The sequence below is a fragment of the Ochotona princeps genome, chromosome 9 (assembly GCF_030435755.1).
Source record: "Ochotona princeps isolate mOchPri1 chromosome 9, mOchPri1.hap1, whole genome shotgun sequence".
Taxonomy (NCBI): domain Eukaryota; kingdom Metazoa; phylum Chordata; class Mammalia; order Lagomorpha; family Ochotonidae; genus Ochotona; species Ochotona princeps.
Window position 1 is genome coordinate 57335877 of NC_080840.1, and position 27066 is coordinate 57362942.

A 27066-nucleotide genomic window follows, 5' to 3' on the forward strand; every position below is an offset into this window, starting at 1 on the left:
TAATCCAAATACATGAACCCCTCAGCAACCATCAGTGTTAAGATGTCAGAATCACAGCACTTACCAGAGTAAAGCTTGAATTGTCCTGTAGCTTCTGCTAACATCCAGGCTAATCAAAGTAAGATTCAATGGACATACTCTGTGGTTTTAGAGGACTTTATCTAGTAGCTCATTCAGGACATGCAAAAGGTTTAACCCAGGGTTCCTGCCTCCCCAGATGCCTCCAAATGTTGGTCAAGAGCTGCATGAAGGAGCATCCCTCATTTATGACAAATGAGCCTTAAGGACTGCTGCCCTGTGTCAGGGACTGTGATCCAACCCTTCCTCCATTCCCCTCCTTAGAAGAGGCTTCTGGGGAAAGAGCCCTTACAGGGGATCAACGTGCCACTACCCACCCCATTTAAGAGATGTCAATCACTCTCAACTCCCTTCAGCGGTGTTGACAGAGAATCTGCTGAAGGGCGCATTAACACAGTCTGCCTTCTCAAAGCCACTTCAGCTCTCACACACCAGAGGTCAGCGGCTTGGTTTCTGTGAATACAATGCTCTGTCACACACTTAATTTTTTTATTTGATTCTGTTGGTAAATACTGAAGCAAAGTCTCATAGTTATCCCCCAGAGCCAGAACACTTAGCTACTAGGTGCTAAAAATAGGAGAGATTTGGCATTTGTACAAATACTGCCATTTCAATAGAATCTTTCTTCATTTAGTCTAAGAATCCAAAAAAATATGATACAGGCTAGCTTTTTTAATCACACAGTTAAATGTAACCTAGCTAAAAATAGTGCTATGCTTTAATGTCTGTAACCTAAAACTCTCAACCAGGCAAAGGCATTTTCACCTATAACCTCATTATGATAAGCATTCCTTAAGCAAGTTGATCCATTAACACATTAATACATAATTATAGCTGTGAATCCCCCTACAAAAAAATTTTAATTGGTCAATAAAATTCTATCATTCATTAAATGATTTCCTTCTGTCCCATGTAAGTCCTTAATAGGAAAAATGGGGAGACAGTTGATATTTGAAGCAAATTTCCACATGTTCTCCCTTCTGACCTTATAAGAAATACATATATCTCTTTTCAGCAAAAAAAAAAAAACCTTTATCTCCATTTCCCTGAGGAGAGATCAAATTGGGGGATTAAGTAATGTTTCAAAAATCACATAACTAGAAAAAGTATCAATGCTTGAATATTAACCACAACAATTCTAATTTTTTTAAACCCTGTACTTCTGGATTTATAAAAGTCTGTTTTTGACACAAAAATAGAAAAACAGACTTGGGATACTGGTTTTAGAAGACAGGATTAGAAGAATGCGATAATCTACACCACGAAGAATCATGTATGTCCAATATCACGATTGAAATACAGTTTAATTCTAGTCAAATGTGTACGAAATTTTGATGTAAGTGACATGCATACTTCAATAGCAATAGCAAGAACAGATTAAGATTTAAATGGTAATCCATGTGTTCTTTTTGTTGTTTATCTCCAATGTGTATATTCAAGCAAAACCATGACAAGGTTAAGTGACTAAATGATGAACTGGTGGAATACCCTACAGTTTTCGGTGTTTGTTTACCATTTCCTGGTGTTCCCACATGACTGAAGACCAGGGGATTACAGTCTATGCTTGATCTCACCCATACTCAGCTGGTGGATATTGAATATTACCCTTTCTCATCTTTTCAGTTATTTGTCAATCAACAATTTGAACAATGGTCTATGTCCTTTGTAGAAGAGGTCTTTATGATTTGATTTGTTTCATTTGTGATTTTCTGTTTTCAGGACATAGCTTTTGATACTCAAGAAAATAATTACACCACTAAGTTCTGTTTCTATGAACATTTCTTAACATTTCTACCCTATTATTCACCTTAAATATTCTTGACTTTAGTACCAGGCCAATCCTTTCAAAAGAAGTAATCTCTAAGCAAGCCCCACTGTCCATTTTAAATTCATCATAGTGCTGATTTTCTTCATAAATACTCTTGCAGGCTTTTAATGATAAGCAGTCCTATTCAGGTCCAGATGTTATGGTTCAAAACCTGTTATCGAACAATGGTTCTTTCCACAAGTAATATAATCCTCAATTCCATTAGGTTTAACCTACAGGGCTATTCCTTATATCACATAACAGAAAATTTGTAGGCTGGGCAGGTCTCAAGTCTGATTGGCTCAGTGATATCATTAATGAGCCAGTATCATTCTGTATCTTCCAACCTATTCTTAGTTTTGGTTCTATGTTTAGAATGGTAGCAATACAGGTGCAGCAGTTCTAATTTTCTTTTTCTGACATGATATGTAGAAGGGAAGAGAATGTTACTTTGATTAGGTCTCTGGAGCCAGAGAAATATTTCTCAGAAGTCCCTAAAGGCCCCCTCCCATGCCTCATTGACCATACATCCATGCTCGAACTGCTCATTGTCAAGGCAAACAGATGCCATGAATGGCTTAGGCCAATCACGTGAGTGAAATAAATGGGAAAAATGAATCACAAAATTCAAATATAGTAAGTTTCATCTAGGCGTGTCGTAGATTGGTTGCTTGCATACTGTTGTGACCTCAGACTATAAAACATATGAACTGTATATCCCATAGTCTGTTATATTGAAATTTATTTATAGCAGAACTGTAAAGCATGTTGAATGTTCCCATTAAATGAGCAGGATTTACTATGTGTTAACATTCTCAGTTATGATGCCAAGTCATTTATCCAAAGCCAAAATTTGAGTGATTTATAGTATCTTCTTCATCCTTACTGGGTTAACCTTTATTCTTTCAATGTGATTTGTAAAGGATATTAAATGTTGGTATTTACTCTTGCCAAAGCTTAACCGAGGCTGCAATGGCTGAAGAGGAAAGTCACGGGAAGCATTCTGACTATGCAGGCCATGAAAAGACACCATGATCACTTAAAAAATAAGACAATTGAAAGCATCAACCATTTTTTCTAATGAGGATTGCTACTGAGTGTGTGGCCCTTAGTTAATTATGGGTAAGTTGAAGTGGGTACCATGCCAGGTGAGTAGAGCTTAAAAAGTATTGCTCAGAGACTTGGCATATGTCTGTAAGTACCTTAGAGTAGGTAGAGATGGTACCTGATGCATATGCTAAAAATTTCTAGATAGGAAAGCACTAGCCAAGCATTCTGTAGTCAAAACAAAGGAAGATTAGTGAAGGAAGAGGTGGTCACTTACCCACCAAGAGCAAGAACATGTGCAAGAAAAAACCAGAGAGAACAACAGCGCACAATAGGGTGAAGGCACATTAAAATGGATGGGGAAGGATTAATAAAGAGAAGCAGAGAAAGAATGATCTTGGAAATAGACAAGGCCAGGCTGACAGCAGAAGGACACCTGAAGACTCTAGTCATGGGGAACAGCAGAGACAGTGAAGTGGTGCTGCAGCCAACTGATAGCCCAGCAGAGATCAGAACTCCAAGAGCAATCAGATGGGAAGGAGAGATCACTAAGAATGCAAGAGGTGAATCCAGCCAAACAATTGCAGGTTCTGCTGATTTCTTTAATTAACCTGATCATAAACAGAAACAAAATGGTGGAACCCTATCTCGTGGGCATAGGGACACAGTGGATTTCACAGATCCCAACAAGCACTACATCAGGAGCCATTTTGACTTCTGCAGCAAAGCCCCTGGGTGTTGGGGAGGGATGGAACAGTGATTTTGCATGTGCCATGCCAAGGAAGAGCTCACTTCCAGCTCAGCGCATTGCACTGGTCCCATTGGAAAAAAGAATGCTGACTTGGTATTCCACATGACTTGGTACCAAACATGTTCAGGTTGCCCCTTGACCTAACTACCTGCAGGTTTTGACAGTAAGAGAAAATAACAAAATCCATGCAACAAGCACCACTGACTGTCCTGTGATTTAGCTCAATGTTACAGTTACAATGTTACAATCCTGGGTGCTGCTGAAACTGTGAGCAGGAGAAAGATTGAGCAGGTAACAATTCTGCTGTAACATGGGATCACAGGGGACGAAGTGGCAACCCAAGAGTCAATGCTGTGAAGGCCGAGGTAGAAGTGTACCATGGGAGCCTGGGCCTGAAACTTTTTTGAGAAAGTGGCACAAGTGACACAGAGAACCAGGCACTGAGTAGGCTAAGCAAAGCAGACATGTAGACTTGAAAATGATACAGTTTAAACATCGGCCGCAAGAAGAAGAATCTGCAAACTAGATTTGGAATGACCAAGGGCAAAAGAAAAGGCACAGATACAGTAAATGAGATTACTGATGTATCCCCAGAAAAGGCAAAAAAAAAAAAAAAAAAAAGACTATTTCAACTTCAGAATTAACTGAGCAAGACATTGTGGAATAGTTGGATGAAAAAATTTTTTAAAATCATTATAAATCTCCTTAAAAATAATGAGAAACATATACAGGAGTTCAAGGAATTAAAGAATACACAGGAAATAGCCACACTGACACAAAATCAAACTGAAATAAAGAATAGGAAACAGCAAATTAAGAATTCAGTGGAAACACTCAATAATAGAATTAGTTAGGCAGAAGAGAAAGATTCAAAACTGGAAGATACCTCCTGTGAAAATGCTGAAGCAGTCAAAAAGCTGGAAGAGGAGCTGAGTAAAGCTAAGAAAATCACCTAAGAATTGAGTGTCATCATCAAAAAACTCAACATAAGGGTTATTTAAGTTCTTGAAGACATGGAAAGAGAAGCTATTTTAAAGATGTATTCAATAAGCCCGGCGGCGTGGCCTAGCCCTGAATGTGCCAAGATCCCATATGGGCACCAGTTCTAATCCCGACCCCTCCACTTCCCATCCAGCTCCCTGCTTGTGGCCTGGGAAAGCAGTAGCAGACAGCCCAATGCTTTGGGTTCCTGCACCTGTGTGGGAGACCTGGAAGAAGTTACTGGCTCCTGGCTCCTGGCTCCTGGCTTCAGATCGGCACAGCACTGGCCATTGCGCTCTCTTGGGGAGATTCATCAGATGGAAGATCTTCCTCTCTAACTCTCCTCCTCTCTGTATATCTGACTTTGTAATAAAAATCAATAAATCTTTTTTTAAAAAGATGTCTTCAATGAAATAATAAACATGAACTTCCCCAATATGACAAAGAGGGGACCCAAATACAGGAAAGGAATAGAACCCCAAATAGACACAATCAGAAGAAACCCTTACCACAGCACATCATAATCAAGCTCTCTTGGCTGAAAATAAAGAAAAGCAAATTAATTTTTAGAGGAACAGCACTCAGATTCACATCTGACCTCACAAAGAAAACCTTATAGACTGAAAGAGAATGGACTGACATATTACAAATCCTGAAACAACAAGAAATAACAAAGCTTATCTGGAAAATGGAACAAATGGACTTAAATGATAACTACAGAGGCTTTCATCTTACAAACAGAATACACATTTTTTCATTACATGGAAACTGTTCTAGGATTGATCATATTGCAGGCCATTGCTGATGGTATGTTGGAGCTTTCAATTGACTGGGATGATACTCTGCTGGCTCTGTCTTCAGACCAGAGAGGGTATACCTAAGAAGACGTTGAACTTGACTGGACAATAAGATGCTGGACTCTATGTTTGGTATACGCTTGCAATGGGGGAATCTCAACTGAACTTGAGCTGTGGTTATGCAACAAGGTGGAGGAATCCACCATGGTGGGAGGGTTTGGGGAGGGGTGGGGAGAACCCAAGTACCTATGAAACTGTGTCACATAATACAATGTAATTAATGAAGTAAAAATAATAAATAATAAAAAATAATAAATCAAAAAAATTAAAAAAGAGTATAAATAGCAAAAAAAATTTTTTTTTCTAGAAAAAAAAAAAAACATTGAAATCATACCGTGCATCTTCTGAGACCATCATGGAGTCAGAATGGAGACCAGCAAGTCAAAAAATCACAGAGGATATGCAAACATTTGGAGACTGAACAACATGCTGCTGACTGAACAATGGGTTAAAAAGAAACCAATACGGAAATAAAAATATCCTTGAAATGAAGGAAACACCAATGCAACATTTCAAAACTTGTGGGACAAAGCCAATGAAGTGCTAAGAGGAAAGTTTATTAGAAAGTTTATTATATATCCAGAAAATAGAAAGGCACCAGATAAATGAATTAACTATACATCTGAACGAGTTAGAAAAACAATAGCAAAATAATCCCAAAATCAGCAGAAAAAAAGAAATAATACAAATAAGGAAAGAACAATATATAAGATCAATGAGTTAAAGTGTTGGTCTTTCAAGAAAATTCACAAAATAGGTAAACCACTAACCCAACTATTTAAAAAAAGGGATAAGAAAGAGACACAAGTCTACAGAATCAGAGACAAATATGCATATATAACAACAAATACTCCAGACATGCATAAAATAATCAGAAACTATACCAGCAACTATATGTAAATAAATCAGAAGATCTAGAATAAATAGATATCTAGATACAGAAAATTTACCAAAGTTGAACCAGGAGGTAATTGAAAAATCTAAATAGACCAATAACCAGGGCAAAGATTGAATCTGTAATTAAATCCTTCCCCACCAAGAAAAAAAAAAAAGCTCAGGACGAGATGGTTTCATTGCTGAATTTTACCCAACATTCCAAGAAATACTTCACCAAATCCTCCACAAGCAACAGTAGGAAGGGAGTCAGTCCTTCCAAAAACTTTCTATTACGCCAACATCATCATAATACCAAAAACCAGATAGAGATACAATAGAGAAAGAGAAATACAGACCAACATAGATGCAAAAATCCTCAACAGAATATTGGCAAACAGAAGTCACAATATATTATTAACAGATTATTAACCTGTACCAGGTGGGATTTATTCCCAGCAAAAAAGAATGCCTAAGGTGTTTTTAAAGATCCCAGAGAATCTTAAAACAAAATGTTAAATTTATTTTTCCTCATTGGGAAAGAAGGATAAAATAAAATATAAACCGCATTTCAGTAATACACAGTTTATCTTAATTCTCTATTCGTTCAAGAGACTGATTTATAATCACTTACTGTGTTCTAATGTTGGCAGAGAAACCGATTATTTCTCTAATTGAATTGACCTATAAATTTTCATACTTCAAAAGCTTTCATAAATAAATATTAATCAGAACCTCTCACAGAACTGTGAACAAAAAATATACATTTGAGTTCAACCAAGAAACAAATAAGTATTATCAGACTGCTGCTAAATTTGATATTGGGGAATAAAGAAGGTAAATAGCTCATTTCATGGCAGTTTACAAACTGCCAAAATTACAGTGGATCATTTGTCGCTAGACTAAAAAAAGTAAGATATTAATTGAGTTTCAATTAAATTGGCTTTTCCAGAGGCCTTTTTTGTCCATATAACTTTTGAATTTTGCAATTCAAATTCAAAATATGGTATAATTCAATTTAAATCTGCTGTTTCATATAGATACATCCATCACTGCTAATCAAGGAATATGTGCATAGGGATATACTCTTAATACGTGTCACATTTATTATTTCATTTAAACTACTTTAAATGCTACAGATACAAAACTGAAAGCTAGGCTGATCATTTAAAATTTTCCACTTTTTAAAAAAAATTATTTGTTTTTCTGTATTAGAAAGGCAGAGAGAGAGAGAGAGAGAGAGAGAGAGAGAGAGAAAGAGCACATGTGAGAAAGAAAGAAGCTGGGGGAGGAGGGTCATATCCACTCATTCACTAGCTGAATACCTGCAATGTCTGGTCCAAGCCTCAAGTCAAAACAAGGAGCCAAGGATTCCATAGAGGTCTCTCTCATGAGTGGCAGGGACTGGCCAAGACAAGTAAGCCACCACCTGCTGTCTCCCAGAATGCACTAGCAGAAACCTGAATGGGAAATGAAGCAACCAGAATGTCAATTACCACTCAAGTATGAGAAGCCAGATCCTAACTGGTCAGTTAAACAGCTGGACCAAATGCCCAACCCTTTTACTTTGCTCCACTGTATTCATCATTTCTGATATATCAGCTTTCATTTGACTCTTTTCCAGTGTGACATATTCCTTTGATTCTTTGAAGGACTGTTTTACAATCTTCTTCTTGTTGCTGAGAAGAAGCTTTAAAACAAGTGTTTTGAAAACAAAAAATCTAGAATAGATAGACAGAGAACAACAAGGAAAGCTTAGAATCAGACAAGAAACGGTCAGCATGGATGCACTCATACCTCACTAGGTGGGACACAAAGATTAGTTACTCCTCACTAGGGTATTGAAGATTTCTCTGCACACCCCTCCTAAAACTGTTTAAACTGTTGACACGTCTTGTTACAGTTATAAAGTTAGACTACCCAAAAAACAGCCAGGTTCAGCAAAATCATGCTTCAACACTAGAAAATGCTAAATACTAAAATTAAAATAGACAAGAGACAGATGAATAATAATCTATAGCCATTTTAAGGTGTATAGAACCCGGTTGTATATAAATTAATAATTGAAATGTCAATGAAGAAGTCATAGGATGTGGTTCAGAACTTGCATTCTTTTTTTTTTTTAACATATTGGTTACTCAATACCATGTCAACTAATTCCATAACATTATAAATTGCTACTGATGTTAGGTCGGGGCTCTTAATTGACCTTCAGACCAGAAATGGTCTCCCCAAGAAACCGTTGAACTTCTCTGGACAATAAGATGCTGGACTTTATGCTTGGTAGATGCTTGCAATGAAAGAATCTCAACTGAATTTGAACTGTGGTAATGCAACAAGGTGGAGGAATCCACCATGGTGGGAGGGAGGGTTTGGAGAGGGGTGGGAGGAATCCCAGTGCCTATAAAACTGTGTCACATAATGCAATGTAATAAAAAAAAAAACAAAAAAAAAGTGTTTTGAACTCTGTATCCCCCGTGTTATCAGTATATTCCTCAGTTAGCTTTGAGGTTGGCAAAGGCTATTGCTCCTTTGCAGGGAAGTCTTCAGTAATATTCATTGCACCTTTGTCTCTTCTTTTGTTCTTGGTCATTGTACTTCTTGTTATCAGATTCTTCTCCTTGAAGCAAGTTTCTAAGCTATGTCACCCACAAATCTACAGTTCAGTTTTACTTATTGTAGTTGGTACATGCTCTTTGTTTGCAGTCACTGTGCCACTCACTGCAGCGAGTTCCAAGTCTGGGTTCTTATGTTAGATTTCCACCATGATCTCGGTAGCCCCAGCTCCTGGCTCACCACTCTCCAGCTCCTATGATGCTGTGGTGAGGCTGCCTGTTTGTTCATTTGAAAAAATAAGCATGTTGGGGAACCAGTGTTGAGGTATAGCTAGTAAAACTGCCACCCGCAATGTAGCATCCCAAATGGGTGTCAATTCATACCCTAGGTATTCCTCCTTTCGTTCAGCTCCCTGATATTGCCTTAGGGAAAGTAGCAGAAAATGCCTAAGTGTTTAGGTTCCTGCTTCACACTTGGGAAAACTGAATCCTGGCCCAGCCAAGCCTAGCCTAGCCCAGGTTTTGTGGCCTTGAGGTGTGTAAACCAGAAGATGGAATGCTTGAGTAATTTACTCATATTTATGTCATACTTTTACTTATGCTTACTCATGAGAATAATTACCTATTCATATACTTTTGGGTTGCTTAGATTTTTTTTCTCATGACTTGTCTGTTCATATCTTTGTTATATTTTGCCTTGGATTTTTAGTATTTATCAATTTATAAAAATTTTGCCGATATAGATGAGTACTCACATTATTATTTAAAAGCTGACAAAATGTACAAATAACATATGGAAACCAATGGTTATTGTTTCCTTTTCTGCAGTGTCTTTACTATGTGAGAAATTTTGTTATAATGTCAAATTCAAAAAATGTATTATTTCTTAAGGTTTGAACCCTTGAAACCACTTCAATAAATCCTTGATTCTGAGGTCAAAAAGTTATTTTTCAATTGCTTTCTTATAAAATTTAAAAATTTGACTTCTGCTTTTGTGATCTTCTGTCCATCTGGAATTCATTTTGTGCTAAAGCAATATCCTGTCTTGTTTTGATGCTTTTCTGAAAAGCCAGTTGTCCTTGTACCATTTATTGAATCCTTTATTTATTATGACATCTCAAAAACATACAAGTTTCTTGAGTCTGTTTCAAGGTACTTGATTCTATTACATTGATCTGTTTGTCTTTTCTTCTATATTTTGACTTCAATACACTACTTTTTTTTCTTGGAGACTAGTTATCTGGTGATTGTTCTCTCCATTATTGTTTTTCCAAAATTTTCATAGTCTTTATTCTTGTATGTGAACATGCTAAAATCTGACTGGTTAACTTTAATTTTAAAGAAGCAGTAAGATTTAACAATTATATGAATTTGGGGGAGGAAGAACAGGGAACTTTTAAAAAGAAATCTTTTAAAGGCTAGCTTCAGTGTGCTCAGCTCTGGCTGTAAGAAGCACTTGGAGAGTGAATCAACAATTTGCATTTTTTTGGTTTATTTTCATCAACTTGAAAGGTAAAGTGACAGAGGGAAGCTCAGTTTAAACAAGAAATATGTTGAATCTCTACATAAGCAGAAGAGCTATTTCTGTAAAAAGCCACAAACTACTTCCTAAGTAACCCATGGACGCAGCTGGTTCCTGCTAGAGACAGAAACAATCACTTCAAAGCATCCTTTAGCCACCTGGATCACTACTACTTTCGTTAACAAGTAAGTTGTCTATTACTAAGCTAGCAATGGTATAACTAACCTATAATGCCTTCATTCTCATTATCACCTACTGTTAGAGCAGCTATGATGAGAAGTAATAAGTCATTAAAAACTTTCCTCAGAGATTCTGTTCCAAGCCTTTTCATTTTTGTTATGAATTGATATGCGTGTCCTGCTTCCTCATTCCAGAAAAAGACATTTTCTAAATTCCAGTGACTGTGAATGTGACCCTATTTGAAAAATAAATTTGCAGATTCAGTAGGGTAGGGCCCAATGTACTATGGCTGGTATTCTTATTAGAAGATTGGCATGTGGTGCCTGGGAAAAAGGAAGAACACCACCTGATGATGGAGACAGAGTCATTTGCTCTATCTGCAAGCTAAAGAATTCCAAAGATTCTGCCAGTATCTGGGAGAGAGATATGGAACACATCTTCCCTCTGAGCTCTCAGAAATCAACCCTGTGACCTCATGACTCCAAGTTCTAGTCTCCAGAACTGTGAGACAGAGCATTCCTATTGTGTGAAGACTCCTAGTTCATGCTACTTGATTCCAGTGTCCATGCAAAATGAACCCCGCCTTAGAAACCATTTCATGTCATATTGGTTTTCTTATCATCTAAAGGGGTGGGTGGTTCTGACCATGTCATAGGCAATCTCCTTAGGGGTTACTCTACGTTATCCCTTGCTAACTTCAGACAATCACCCAAGGACCAGGATTCTCCTATTGTTGACTGTGTTAGTCCTCTATTAGACCTATTAGACCACACCACAGCTCTTTCTCTAATCACTTCCTTCCTTTCTCTCAGGACACAGTGGTACCCATCTTCTATTACTTTGTACTTTTAGGAGACAGGGATCTCTTCAAAATGCGATCACAAATTTCAAAATTTTTTTGAAGAATTCATTACAAACACACACACACACACACACACACCAGGGTAATTCAAATCCAGAGAATGAAAATGAATCCTGTGAATACTTTTCGTATTTCAACCCTGACTCTTGGCAGAGGTTTTCTGTGAAACTTGGGAAAGAACCCTTTATCTTGCCATATCTCCATTTAATAATATTGACTTACTTTACTGGGATGTTTTGAAGGTTGAGCAATGTTGAATCAAAAAACACTGGGGAACTATGGGGATAAATGCAAAGTTTTTTTTTTTAAAAAGGATGACATTTCTTGACCAAAGTAAGAAGTGCAGGTTTTGATTAATTCACTTTATTCTCTAAGCACATACCGCTCCCATGAGATCTTGTAAGAAACAAACTTCATTAAATCTGCAGCAACAGAAAGTCACTTTGCAAGGCATGATTGATTATCTTTTGCTGATTTCAAATTATCCACATTTCAGTCACTATATTAATGATAACAGCATGATGGAACAATGTTTCTGCTTCCATGCCTTACCTATTCACATTTCTTTCTTTTCTCCTGCAGTATTAGAGGAAGAACTGTCAGAATTTATCATGGTCCTGATATGTAATATATTACAGCTCTTTAAGCCACAGACAGCCTCTGTGTTTAGAGTAACCCTGATGTCTCCTTTGTTTGGATTCTTTGGCTACTATATCATTTGGGGAGGAGAAAGGGTCAACATAATTCATTTCACATCCTTATTTAAAAGGTCCAAAGTTGTTTACCTTCACGAGGATGCAGATTGGGCCATAAAAGTTCTGCCCAGATAATGGAAGACATAAGTCAAGTTCTTTGGTTATTTCATGTTAAGAGGAACTTGCTTGCTGCTGCTGCTTCTTTCATTGTCCTGGTTGAACACTGCTGTTGCATCGCAATCCTAAAGTTATTCATTAATTTCCTAATTGCTAATTTATGTAATTTTCTTAATTGCCAAATTATGTTGGGCAGATTTCTCCTCCAAAAACCTTGGACTCAGAACATTAACATGCCAATGGTAAATGGAGCTAACATTCGATTACTCCATTGCACACCCCTTTCCCCCATCAGAGGATAGGTGATCTTCATGCTTTCCTTGTGGAGAGATGCAACACTCTGAGCCTACTGTGCACTGATAGACGCAGAGTAGACCTGTTGGCCACTGGAGGCTTTTTGCCCCCATTCCATGTTTGCTGTTGGCTTGAAGATAGTCTCCAGACAGCTGAGCTCATTTCTGGTTTGCCCTCTAAAGAAGTCCTAGAGGAGGGTTGTGATGTGGCATCTTACTTTGCAGCTGCTGCAGATGAGGAAGCATGGTGATCTGCAAGTTAACAGGGCCTCCTGTGGAAGCCTTCTGCCTGGTTCTGAGAGGCAGGCTATCCTCACGCCTTAGAGCCTGGCATGTTGAATTCTCTATCTTACCTCATCATCTACCCCCAAACGTGAGGTGGGGATTCCTGTATGGGTTTGCTTTGCTGGTTCCTAAAACTGTCCCATTCCTTCCTTCTTTATTGCTCCTAAACTGCTATCACAGGGAACCTAAGGCATCTTTCAGGTCTCTCAGAATCTAAAATTATTACAAATACCCAAAACTTACATATTTTAACAGAAAGTGTCTGTGCTTTCTCTTTAGTAATGTGTTTATATCAGTTATTGCAGCATTCTTATGAATCCAAACTTACAAGTGGAGTCATCCCCTCTTTTCTTTAAACATATGATAGCAATTACTTAGTTATTTCACTTGTTAGAGGCAGAGAGAAAACGAGATCTCCTATCCCCTGATCACTCCCCAATGACTGTACTGTTTGGTCAAAACCAAGAGCCAGGGACAAAATCCAGGTCTCCTACACAGATATCAGGGACCCAAGTACTCACATCATTCCCAGTTGCCTCCACAAGACACTAGAATCAGGACTAGAGCTGGGGCTCTGACCAAACATTCTGGTATGAGATATGAATGTCCACAACATTTTCTTACCTGCTGCATCAAAACCTACCCTGAACAAAAATTTAAAAGGTGAGAAATAGTCACTACCAACCTTAGGAATGCTTCTCAAAATTTGGTGTCCTTAAAGTAAGCATATTCTTCTGAAACAAAAGAATATGCTCATCTAACAATTTTGGAAAAAAAATAAGGTGGGGAGATAGTAAAGGATGAAGAGATGGAGAAAAATGGAACCCCATTGTTTCTAAATTTGTATCATGAAAAATATGAAGACTACTCATTTAAAAAATAAAAATTTCTAGGAGTAATTATTCAAGCTGTATAGCTCCTGATCAGCAATGGCAATACTGACAGAAGGTGAACTTAATGTATTTTGAGGATAATTGCCCCCCTCCAACACAACTATAATCAGTTCCTTCCATATTTATTCAAGATGTAAATATGCTATACAGGAACTGTTATTTTGCCATGACTCCTGTGACCAATAGATTGTAGAAGTTATGCCATGGTTTTAACTGGCAACTTATACCCAATTTGCTTGGAACTATCACTATGGGCGAAGTTAGTAGCCTAAGTGTAATTACCGGAGTAAGAAAGCCCAAGCTGACTTCCGTGGAGGGGCTGGATGGGAAACATGCTTATCCAGCCCAAGCTAGGAGAGTCAGGTAAGTCAGTGAAGAAGACTTCAAATAATTTTCCCCTCACTACCATCAAACTGTAACTACGTAAGAGTTGGCAAATGAGAATCACTCCTCTCAACTGTGCCTCATTAACCCCCAACAACTATAAGATATAACCACACAAGGAATAATATTTTAAGCCACAAGACTGTGAGAGTCTCTAGAAACAAATAGATTCTCATGTAAATCTCAATGTACCATACTTCAATAAATACTGTATCATGCTATCAGTCAATGACACTATAGTGTTACAGATTTTAAGCTATGGGTGACTTAAACACTTTAGTCCAACTCCGTTGCTTCACTCAACAGAAAACTACTGGTTTTATACTATCTCTATGATGTGTTTAGCAACTCATCAACATCTTACTATGAGCTCATTCACATTTTTCATCTCATAGGAGCTCAATGTTTCCAAGGTTAATTGTTTGCCTGACCAATATGATCCCAGTCTTGCAATTCATGCAGAAAACAAAACAAAACAAAACAAAAAGACAGGTAATGTGTCATGCTCAATCTGAACATTTCCACCATAGATTTCACTCTTGCTGCCAAGAAAGATACCAATGTTTAAAAACATACCATATTCCAAGATACTGACATGCTAACTCCTATCCTCCCTATGCTTTCCTATGAAAATTCCTCTAAAACCATTGCTCTATTCAGATCTCTAATTCACATACTTCATCATCTTTCTGAAAAGCTTAGCCTCTAATAGTGTCCGTCACCAAATCTTAGATGGTCAATATTGGAATTGTTTCTCTCTCTCTTTTTTAATTTATTTATTTTTATTGGAAAGCCAGATTTACAGAGAGAAGGAGAGACAAGATCTTTCATCTGCTGGTTCACTCCCCAAGTGGCCACAATGTCCAGGATTGAGTCTATCCACAGCCAGGAGTCAGGAGTCTCCTTGGGGTCTCCCACATGGGTGCAGAGTCCCGAGACTTTAGACTGTCCTCAACTGCTTTTCCAGGCCACAAACAGGGAGGTGGAAGGGAAGCAGAGCACCAGGGATAGGAGCCAGCACCCATATGGGATCCTGGTGCAGGCAAGTTGAGGACTTTAGCCACTAGGCTACCGTGCTGGGCCTTAACTTCACTGGTGAACCAAGAATAATTATAGTGTCATGCAGGTTTCTGGGCATTCTAGCTTGGCTGCCATTGTGAAGATGTTCTCCTGTTCTTGATTCTAGAGTAGCAATTTGCTTAAAAATGCAAATAGGTGCCTCCTTTGAAATGGCCAGATAGCTGTCGTCATCCTTTCTCCTTAAGAGCCACATTTCTCTTGTGGATTCTCTTGTGGGGAGGCAGGGTCACCCTGCTCTCAACTCCAACCTGGATTGGCATGCTGTGTTACATTTCTCCATTTGAAAAATACTTTGTGTTATAAAAAAAATGTTCATGTATATGCACAAATGGAATAACAGCAAATTCCCTGTTTCTCCACTCTCCCACCTCAATATTTGTGAAAAACATGGTCAAATTTTCATTTTTGTGATCTTTCTTCCCATACCCATCCTCCTGCACCCAATGTATTAATTTTGAAAAACTTCTTAAATTTTGTTAGAAGTCTTTTATTTTGTATCACCAAGCTGTAAAGACTTTTAGAAAAATAACATCACTATTGTAAAGATCAATAGTTACTTGGTTAGTAATAGTATCTCCTTAATATCCCAATGTATCCTATCAGTGTTTAAATACCCTCTACTGCCTCATATATTTTTAAGTTTGTGAAAATAAAGGTGAAAATAAAGTCCTTGCATTTATTAGGCTGGTAATTCTCTTTTTCTTAGGATTGGCATCGCAGCATGGTGGGTAAAGCCCTACCTGCAATGCGAGTATTTCATACAGACACTTGGCACATATCCTGGCTGCTACACTTTGGATTCAGCTCCCTGCCAATGTGACAGAGCTGCAGGAAGCTTCTTGCTCCTGACTTTGTCATGGCCCAGCCCTGGCCATTCCAGTCATGTGGGAAGTACACTGGGGGATGGAAGATCACTGTCTCTCCCTCTTTCTGTAACTCTTGGAAATAATCTGATTTTTTTTCTAAAGCCCCTTTGTTTTGCTCTGTTTTTGTTCCTCCAGTATTCATTCGTAAGTGTTTTATTGCTTATATGCCTACAATATTTTTTCCAAATACTTTTTATTTTTTGCATATGTATTATAAAGTGCTAGTTAAATATGTTAATCTGATAAGATCTAAGAATAATGGCTTTTAATGTTTTTTTTCATTTTTTCAAATCCAGGTCAAGAGTAGCAGACTTCTTTAATACTTTGTGTTGTTATTGCTGGTGAATAACAAAATGCCCAAAATTTATTTGAAACAGTACACATTTAGTACTTCACCAAACCTTTGGTTCAGGATCCTAAGCCAAATATGATGAATCGTTTGCCTAGGGCATTTCACAGGCTTCAATTTCAACACTGGAGGGCATCTTTTGTGGCACCCACCTCAAATGAAAAGGATATTATTTCTTCTTCATGTCTAGGGGCAGGCCAGGCTGGGCCAGGTTGTAGCACCCTCTGGCACACACAAGAGCCAGGCCAGGATGTAGGCCATGCTAGCTGGGCTAGGTTGCAACAGCTGAGATTTTAGATGGCCCATGTCAGGCTGAATTGAAGCATCTACCAGCATATGCAAGATCCAGGTTGTGCTAGGTTGCTACAGCTATTGGAATGCATAAGACCCAGAATGGGTATGGGCCAGCCAAACTAGGCTACATTGAAAAAAAAAGAAAAGAAAAAAATTTTAAATTAAAAATTGTTGGAGATTGAGTTCTTCTTCCATATTTCAGGATCAGTTGCTGGCGTTGCCACCCCTACCCCCTACTTTGTTATTCAATAATTCTGCTATTGTGCCCAAGAACATGCATTTCTAACAGTTTGCTGGGTGCTGTGGATATATTTGAAAACTCCAGTTTGAGAAACAGTGCTAATGTATTGTCCAATGCACCTTACCATGCAGCAAAATGTGATAGGTTAAAGTGAAGAAATCAAGTTTATGAATTCTGCAGGACATGAACTTTACCAATACCCAGTCCAATTGCAATTGGTCACAGACTCAATATCAGTGCAACTGATCCTCCCAGTATTATTCCATTTTTCTAGGGCTGTACAGATACTCTGTCTACAAGGGAGAGTATGTACAGTTGTTTTTAGAAAAACCAGAAGCCATGAAGAATTGAGATATTGAGGAGTAGGACTAAAGTTCACAAGGCTCAATATAACACTGTGAGAAAAGTTGAATGTGACATTATAATCGACTAGTCATTAGCACTAACAATTTTTTAATTAGAGGGCAATCATTAAGATGTCTTTTGGAGCATTTACACGTTTCACCACTCAGAATCATCCATTGTTACTAGTGAAGAATAATTTGTTCCAGATGGTTGCAAGATATAATTTGTAATGATCTTCCTTAAACACAAGCAGTAGGTATTTTGTCCTGTTTTTATCATTTTGATTTGTTAGGTTGTATTTCATACATATATTTACTATTTACATCATTCATAATTATAAGCAGAAAGTAAATCCCTGATTCTAATAAAATAAATAATCTCAATGCAATCATGAATCCCTAGGGGGTTTGATTTGTGAAGCTGTGGATTAAGCCACCACTAGCAATGCCTGCTTCTCTTAAAGCCTATCTGGCTGATCCACTTCCCAATTCAGCGCCATGCTAATGACCTGGGAAATGTTTGGGTTCCTTCCATCCATGTGAGACCCAGATGGGATTCTAGATTCCAAGCTTCAGCTTATCCCAGAAACAACCATTACAGCTATATGGAAAGTGAAACAATGAAGAGAAAATCTCTTTGTGTGTCACTCTTTATTTCAAATAAGTGTATCTTTAATGATGAGTGAGTGATTTAAATACGATTTCTATTGCAAATAAGTCCCCAAGCTATTGTTGTTCTGCAAAGACCCTGAGTCACTCCTGCTTCCGGCCTCATAGGCCATCTTGAGGGTGCTCTTCCTGTGACGACGCTACTCCTTGTTGTACAGAAGCTAGAACAGAGACAAAGCAGGTACCACACTCTGCCCCTTCCAGAACCATCAGCTTAGTTAACTCTTTAACCTACCTGGTCTCCTGTATTTGTAACAGCACAAAAAAATGCACACATGCACCAGAAAATGCACTCCTACACCAATATTCTCAGCTTTACTTAGTCTGTGAGTACTATGAAGAGTCAATGAGTCATGTGTAGTTAGGAAAAAGCCACGGATAAGAAAAAATGGGGGCATATTCTCCCCAACATGAATCCTAGATCTAGCCTTCTCAGTCACTTTGCAGAAGAAAAGTTGTCTTGAAATATTTGACCTTAGCTCCTTTACTCTTCTGACAACTTCTGCTATTTAGCGTATCTACCAAACATAGTTTTTCTTTCTTCCATGCTTATGCACATGATTTTGGTGTCTGTTAGGTTAGGCCATATGAAGTTACCATATTTAAGAATGTTTGACCTGCAAAGACAATTTTATATTGCACAGCCTAGAAACATCTACAGTACTGCTGAGGGTTGTTCAAAAATTATATGGAACATGCATATGGTAAGAAAATAGGTATGCATTTCAATATTTTAAGATTTATTTTGTTTTTATTGTAAAGTCAGATACACAGAGAAGAGGAGAGACTGAGAGGAAGATCTTCTGTCTGCTGATTCACTCCCCAAGTGATCACAATGACTAGAGCTAAACTGATCCAAAGCTAGGAGCTTGGAGCCTCTTTCAAGTCTCCTGCGTGGGTATAGGGTCCCAGAGCTTTGGGCCATCCTCGACTGCTTTCCCAGGCCATAGGCAGGGAGCTGGATGGGAAGCAGGGCCACCAGGATTAGAACTGGCACCCATATGGGATTCCGGCGTATGCCAAGTGAGGACATTAGAAGCTAGTCTACTGTGCCAGGACCAGCATTTTGATATTTTAAGAAAAAAATATTTATTTGAAATCAGAGAGAGAGAGAGAGAGAGAGAGGGGGGAGAGAGAGAGAGAGAGAGAGAGAGAGAGAGAGAGAGAGAGAGAGAGGCTATTTTCTATCTGCTGTCCCACTACCCAAATGGCTGAAATGGCTAGTACTGGGCCAGGCGCCAGGAATTCATTCAGATATCCCGTGTGAGTGCAGTGGCCTAAGCACTTGATCCATCTTCTGTTGCTTTTCTCAGGCAAGTAGCGAGGATATGGATCAGAAGTGGATGATCCAGGACATGAACCAGCGCCAATATGGAATGTCAGCACTGTAGGCAGTGGCCCAATCTCCTTTGTCACCAGCCCCGCAATTTTCTTTTAAAATAAGACTAAGTTTTTCTTGTAATTCTGCTTTTTTCTGTGAACCTTTTGAAAGGCAGAGACAGAGTTTTCATCTCTTTATGCATGATAGTCAGTGTTAACCTAGGCTGAAACCAAGAGCCCAGAATTCCTTCAGGGTCTCCTGTGTGAGTGGCAGGGACCCAGGTTCTTCAGCCATTCCAGATGTACATTAGTAAGAAATCAGATTTACAGTGAAAGTGGGGTAAATTAAACCTCTCCCTGCAACATTGGCATCCCATATGGGTACTGTTTTGAGTCCTGCCTCTGCACTTCTGATACAATGACCCAATAATGGCCAGGGAAATCAGCTGAAGATAGCAAAAGTGGTTGGGCCCCTGCACCAATGTCGGAGACCTATAAGAAACTCTTGGGTCCTGAATTCCAATGGACCCAGCCATTGCAGCCATTTGGGGAACAAACCAGAGGCTAGAAGCTCTTTTTATCTCTCTGTCTCTCTTGATCTGTCTGAAATTCTTCTTTTCAAATAAAAACTAAGTAAATCTTAAAAAACAAAAGGCAAGTGGTACTTGATCCCAGACACTCAGAAATGGGATGCAGACATCAAAAGTGGCAACTTCATCCCTGCACGAAATACCTGCCCCTGTGATATCATTTTTATGCAGTTTGGATTCTACAGTTTGTCATACATTAAACTATTTTCAGGACTAATGATTCTTAACACTGCTATGCATTGGTAGTACATACATTGCACGTTGTCTTGCTTACGCTCAAAGAATTCTAATTTTTCACAGCTCCTGTAGTAAAAGGAAATTGATTCTCTGATGCAGTGATTCTCAACCAGGAGTAATTTTAGCCTTCTGCCTATCTCGCACTCCTGTCACCAGGAATGCTTAATAATACCTGGACTCCTGTTCGATTGTCATTGCTGGCATGCAGTGGTTAGAGAGCAGGCATATAATGTGCAAGACAATATGCCTTGTCCTGCATAAACAGAAGATGTTCCCGCCCCTATTATTAATTGCAATAAGGCTGAAAATCCCTGTTGCCACTTTATAAGAATTTATTCTCTTTATACGATATTTTCCCTCTGTCTCTACACCTCACTTTTAAATTCTAACTCCACAGATGAATCCAAGTATTCATTTATTTCCATTTCACCAAAACCCCTTGTTAATACAGCGTGGAGCGTATGAACATACATTAAACAGGACACCTGGTCTTTAGTTTCTATCTGAATTCAAAACCCTGCCTTTGATTTATCTGGAGAAATATTTGGCCTTCTGTGAAGGATGAGTGACTGATTCACACCTTCCTGTGAACAATGATTCCACCACATCTTTTGTGCCTCGTGCTCATCGTGCCAGTTCTCTACACCTCACGTTGAATGCCATTTTGCACAGTAAGAAGTCTGGAAGAGAAAAATGCACTCCTATTGTTCATGCTGCATCCAAGGCAGAGCAGTGTGGGGGTGAGAAGGACAAGAAAATACGACTCTTTGCAATTATAATGTGGGAAAAACATGTGGCTTAATAACAGGTTACAGACTAGAATTCTTAATCTAAAGCAATAAAATCTCCCAAATAGGGACAAGCTGATACATCAGATAATGAACAAATAAGGCAATATTTGTTCACATTGTATATTCCTAGGCTATATCAGACAAGCAGCTAGTTCTTGCCTATGGTTAGTCACACTGACACTTAGTTCACCATTCCTCCTTATTGGCACCAGAAATGACGATAAGTCAAATCCAGAAGAAAAGGCATCACAATGGGGTAATGTATCCCAACACTAGCAGACAACTCTAAGTGGTCTTTGCATTTGACTGAGAAAATATTAAAACACACAAAAGATAAATAAACACAAAGAAAAGTGACTGTGCTTTGCCATTATTGATCACTACTGCACAGATGGTCCACATATGGGTGCATACACACATATGGATAACGGGTATGCCTGTGAGTATACAAATACACATGTATCTATCATCTATCTACTGCATCCAGAAACATCCACGTAAGGGAGACGTATGTTGCCTGTCTTTTCCTTAAAGACCTCATCAAGTGGTTCTCAGTCAAGCTCTGTGTTATTTGCTCCTAGCCTCAATTTTCCTGATGACTCATCTAAAGTAAGGCTAATCTATCTGGAAACAGCTAAAATTAACAGAGCAATTTAGAAAAGCCACTGAGCTGAAGTTGCACACAGCAGATGAAAAGAAGGAGGAAGATGGGTAACTCTGTGGGTTCTTAATGGAATTTCAAACCCTTTGTGTGTGTGTTCCCTCAACTTATGGGTGCAGCACGACCTCATGAAAATTTTCAAAGTGCTTTTTTGGATAAAACACTGTTTGACACTGGGGAAGGCAGAGAGTAGCTGGGGTGTTTCAAGAGAGAGTCGGGAGTAGAAGCCAAATACCTGATTCAGAATTTCTGGTGATCAAGAACTTGGTTTCTAGAGAGCATGTCAGAGAATATTTGTTGTCCCTGAACTCTATCCAGCATCTACTCCAGCACCTTAATAGGTCCCAAGGTCCGAAGCTGGTTCTGAGCATCCAGTATCCCATAGCCATGTGGGAGACATCAAACACAGATCAGTGATTCGTCACAGAGCAGCTGGTGTCCCAAGGAGGAAGGCCCAGCACATGCCCCACATTCACACAGAATGATTTCCCAAGCTAGGGACATCCCCAGGATCACTCAGTATTTCTGTGAGCTTCCCACTCCTGAGAAATCCCTCGGCATGAACCACAGTACTCGAGTGATCACAAGTGCAGGAGTAGCTTCAGCACTGAAACATCTATGAGAGTGATGCTGAGATCTTTTTCTAAGATAAAGGGTACCCTCTGCTCGGGCAACATGAGACATTATGTGGAAAATAAACCCCTCTACTTTTCCATTCTACTCCCAGGATCTGTGGGGAGGAAATGAAGAGGAAAGAATGAAAATTTCAAATCTTTTGACAAGTTCTGGCAAACATGTTAAATGGATTTGGGGGGCAGGGGGAGGTTCCTTGACACACTCAAGTGGATGTTAGACATACATGATCAAGATGTATACCTGCATTTCTTTGCATAATGAAGTAGAGTCTGACTTTTTCAGTGCCCGTTAGAAGGTGAGGTTGTATGAACAGCAAAACGGGTGGGATGAGGAGGCAAAAACACAAGGGCATTTAAAAGAAAAAGATGCTTTTAATATCTGCTTCACAGTTTGGGGCTGTCGAGTAGCCTACCTGCTTCAGATATGAACAAGTTTCCCATAAACCTGCGCTACAGAAGAAGATATTTATGTAAGGTTGTTTGCAGAACACAAAAATAAAATGTTCTTTAATGTCCAATTGTGCCATTTTGGGACAGAGAAGAGGTTTCTGGGAATGCAAGAGAAGCTAAGACCTTCATGGAAAAAAAATAAAGATAATTAAAGCAGGAACTGCTTGTAGAAAAGGTTGTAACCTGGCACTGTTGGTGTTTTGATATAGTCGGTAAAGTCACTGCCTGTGATACCAGCATTCCATATGGACACCAGTTCAAGTCCTGACTGCTCCGCTTTTGATCCAACTCATGCTAATGTGCCTGAAAAAGCAGCAGAGAGCAGCCCAAGCACTTGAGCCCCTGCACTCACACCAGAGATCAGAGGAAGCTCCTGCCCGCTGGCTTTGGGTCTACCCAACGACACACAATGCTGTCATTTGTGGGGGTGAGTCAGTAGATGGAAGATCTCCCTCTCTGCAACTCTGACTTTCAGATAAATAGATAAATAAATGATAAAAAAGAAAGAAATTGTCCCCCTTGGAAGTCTATGAGCTTGATATCTTTGTGTGGATGTCTGCATATGCTTTTATATGTCTTTTTAGCAGATAGCAATTGGGTTTCTCTAGGTGGTACAGTCTCTAAAATACTTACATTGAAAAACTGCATCATTAAAAGAAGAATTAAACAAGTAGTCAATGGAAAAACCACTGTTCCTCAGGAATTCAAACAAAGGCTATAAAGAAGAATAAAATCTCAAGACGTAAATTTTACTCATAGAAGACTTTTTATTCTGTACATAAATTACCGTAAATCAGAGAAAATATATGATATGTGTCTTTTTTGGACTGGCTTAGTTGACTAAGAAAAAAAGCTGAATTCTATATTTAGTAGAGGAGTAAGCTTGTGATCATAAAATAAATTGAAAGTATATCCATGTAAAAATTAAAATAAATACAAGAAAGGAAGGAGGAGAGATATGGGAGGGAAAGGTGGGAGGTAGCACAATGTTCTTAAAACTGTATCTGTAACATACATGAAATCTGTTTTCTCATGTAAATTCTTAAATATTTTAAGAAAATGCATCGTTAAGTTAACCCAAAGTCTAAAAGATTATGGAATCACTTTAGGAATACTTGAGGTCTGGCATTGTGATTCAGTAGACTAAGTGGCCACCTGAGATGCCAACATTCAATACGGACACTGGTTCACTTCCTGGATGCTCTGGTTCTGATCCAGCTCCCTGCTAATGGATGGAGAAAAGCAGCAGGAGACAGTCCAAGTACATAGGGCCCTGCCACCCATATGGGAGACCGAGATGAATCTCCTGGCTCTTGGCTTTGAATTGACCCAACCCTGGTCATTGTGACCATCTGAGCAGTGAAACAGCAGATGAAAGATTCTCTCTTTCTTTCTCTCTCTCTCTCTATTTCCAAACAAATAAATCTTTTAAAAAGAATAATACTCAGAATGCACAATGAACACATTTCAGATAAGATGTTCATTGTGTGCTGCACCTCTTTCTTCCCACCCCAGACACAATATACTGACACTCATTCTGCAAGTTTCAGCAAAAGCGTCATCTTCCTACAAACTTTCTGTGTTTCTCATCCAAGAAGGAATGCTCTCTCTTCCACTCCATTACTCTCCTGTTGTCCTATGTCTTCAATAGATGTCTTCAGTCATAGCTCATACAGCCCTAGGGTAAATATTAGCCTCTGTGAAAGAATGTTGCTGAGTATCTAACAAGTGATTTTAAAAATAGTTCTATTTAGTCCCCATTTCACAGCTACTGTGCATCCCCTCAAATGAAAAGTCATGATACAAAATCAGTAATAGAAAGAAAAATAGAAATTTACAATGCCATGAAGTTAAATGACATGTTACTAGATATGACAGTCTCCATTACTTAGCTACTATACATCCCCTTAAATGAAGATCCACAAAACAAAATCAACATCAGGAAGAAAAAAAGAAATTAACAACACCAAGAAGTTAAATAACATGCTACTAAATGACTAACGTGTAGCTGAAGAAATGAAAATCAAGAACCTTCTTGAAGAAAATTATGCTACTCTATGATCTATGAGTCATTGAATGTGAAATGGAGACTAACGTCCAGATGTGAGGATACAATGCAGTACGCATTTCCACTTCCAGACAAAGATGGACTTATAATGAAACTGTTTACTGTGACTTGACAATAGGATTCTGGACTCTCTGCCATTGTCCATGCCTGCAATGATGGACATATGACTATGTATGAAGAACTATACTTTAGTAATGCTATAGAGGAACTAGGTGGGGCGGGGGAATTGGGGCTGGAAAAGGGAAATATCAGGAGCCTATGGAACTGTATCATAAAATAATAATAATAATAAAATGTAAAAAAATTAGTTTTATTTATTTCAAAGGCAGAGTTACAGAAGGAGAGAGGTACAGACAGAGAGAGCGAGAGAGGGAGAGAGAGAGAGAATGAATTTTTCATCTGCTTATTCGCTCCCCAAGTGACTGGAGTGACTGCATTGGTGCGGACTGGGCCAGTCCGAAGACAGGAGTATCATCAAGATCTCCCTGTTAGTGGCAGCTTCTCAAGAACTTGGCCATCTTCCTGTGCTTTCCCAGGTGCATCATCTAAGAACTGGATCAGATGTGAAGTAGCTTTGACTTGAACTGGTGCTCATATGAGATGCCAGCGCTGTGGCAGCAGCTTAACCACTTAATCATAATGCCAGCCCCCATTAAGGACTTTTAAGTCAAGCATTTTTGACATTGAATTAGTGAGCATTCTGAAACACTTTATTGCATTACAGAATTTTGTATATAGGATTTGTCTGGGTCCCTGCATTATATTGTGAATTATTCTGAGTGTATTGAGCCTGTCTATCCATCTTACCCTTAAATTCCAGACTTTTCCATAATAAGTACTTAATTATCATGGTGTGTTAGATAAATTGCAGAAGCAGTAGATGGATGGCTAGTTACAAAAGATAAAATTTCTTCCGTCTTTACTATTTCCTCAAATGGAAATTGTATTTGTTACAGTTCGCTTTTCTTCTACTTTTATCATTGCATTAAAAATTATATTTATCAGTGAATGGAAGTAAACCTGAAGAAAGATTCTTAGGATAAGCCTGTCTAAAGTCATAACATACCTCTCATGCAAACATCTCTTAATTGGACATAAAGTAGGTTGCCATTAATTGCAACCTGTCACGATATGTAAGAAACTAAAATCACAAGCTAGAGAGTCAGTTAAAGCACAATGGTAGAGTTTTCTTATGTTACACACATATATGAGACATTTTTCACACACAACATTTCAGAACACAGCTAAAAACAGGCAGGAATGACTACACAATTTGTGGATTCAGTGCAAGATGAAAATGAGAACCTCCTGTCCAAAAAACCATGAAGAGTTTCAAGATGGTAATTACAAAGCATTAAATTCATTGCACAGTCCTCCTGAACTGAGGTCCTTTTGTGAATGCACAGCCCTCATGCTTTGTCAGACCTACCCACTCAATCCTTTTTCTATGTTCTTTAGACAAAAATAAATTTTTCTCTGATTATAGTTATCTGTCATTGGCTATCATGCTGACCTTGACTAGAAGCTACAATGTCAAAGACTATATGCTATGGATGTGTTCCACATGGTGAACCACTCACATTATCAGTCTACAAACACTAATGCTTTTGTGTTCTAACTCATCAGGATTGTTTACATAGGATCCTTTTGTGGTTTACAGAAAATGCTTGATAAATGTTTAACAATAAAAAGATCTATACCCTTTAATCTTCATGAAAGTTTCATGAATTCCTTGTTAGTGACAAAAAGGAGGAGGTAAAGAGAAATAAATCTAATAACTTGTAGATTGTATCTGTAAACTCTGAATATACATGGTAGTGTTTGAAAGCCGTATTTTAAAACATCTCCACAATAAAGATAAGTATTAAACGGTGCTTTTCACAGTAAGCTCCAGCGAAGAAGTAAAGACATCCTAGCCCCATCTTTGAAAGCACATCATTGAAACAGTGGAAAAGTGACCCATACAGATCCTGGAGGATTAATGTCAGGTCACAGGGCTAAGCACAACTCCTTGATATAGCCGCTAACAGTTTTGATGCCTCAGCCTGTCTGACAGTGATATGTAAATAATGAAAATTTTCTATGTGGCATTCAGGTATCATGTTCTGTCGATTGCTTCCCTTTCATCAATTCAACTGTTCTCCATTGTGTGTCTTAATCAAATCACAGCCTGAGTACTGACAATATGTGACAATTAGTAGAACTTTTATTGTGTTTCAAGTGCTGGGAAATTACTTCAATCTCCTGTTTTATCTAATTTTATTTTTATTATTTTTAAATGTATTTGCAAG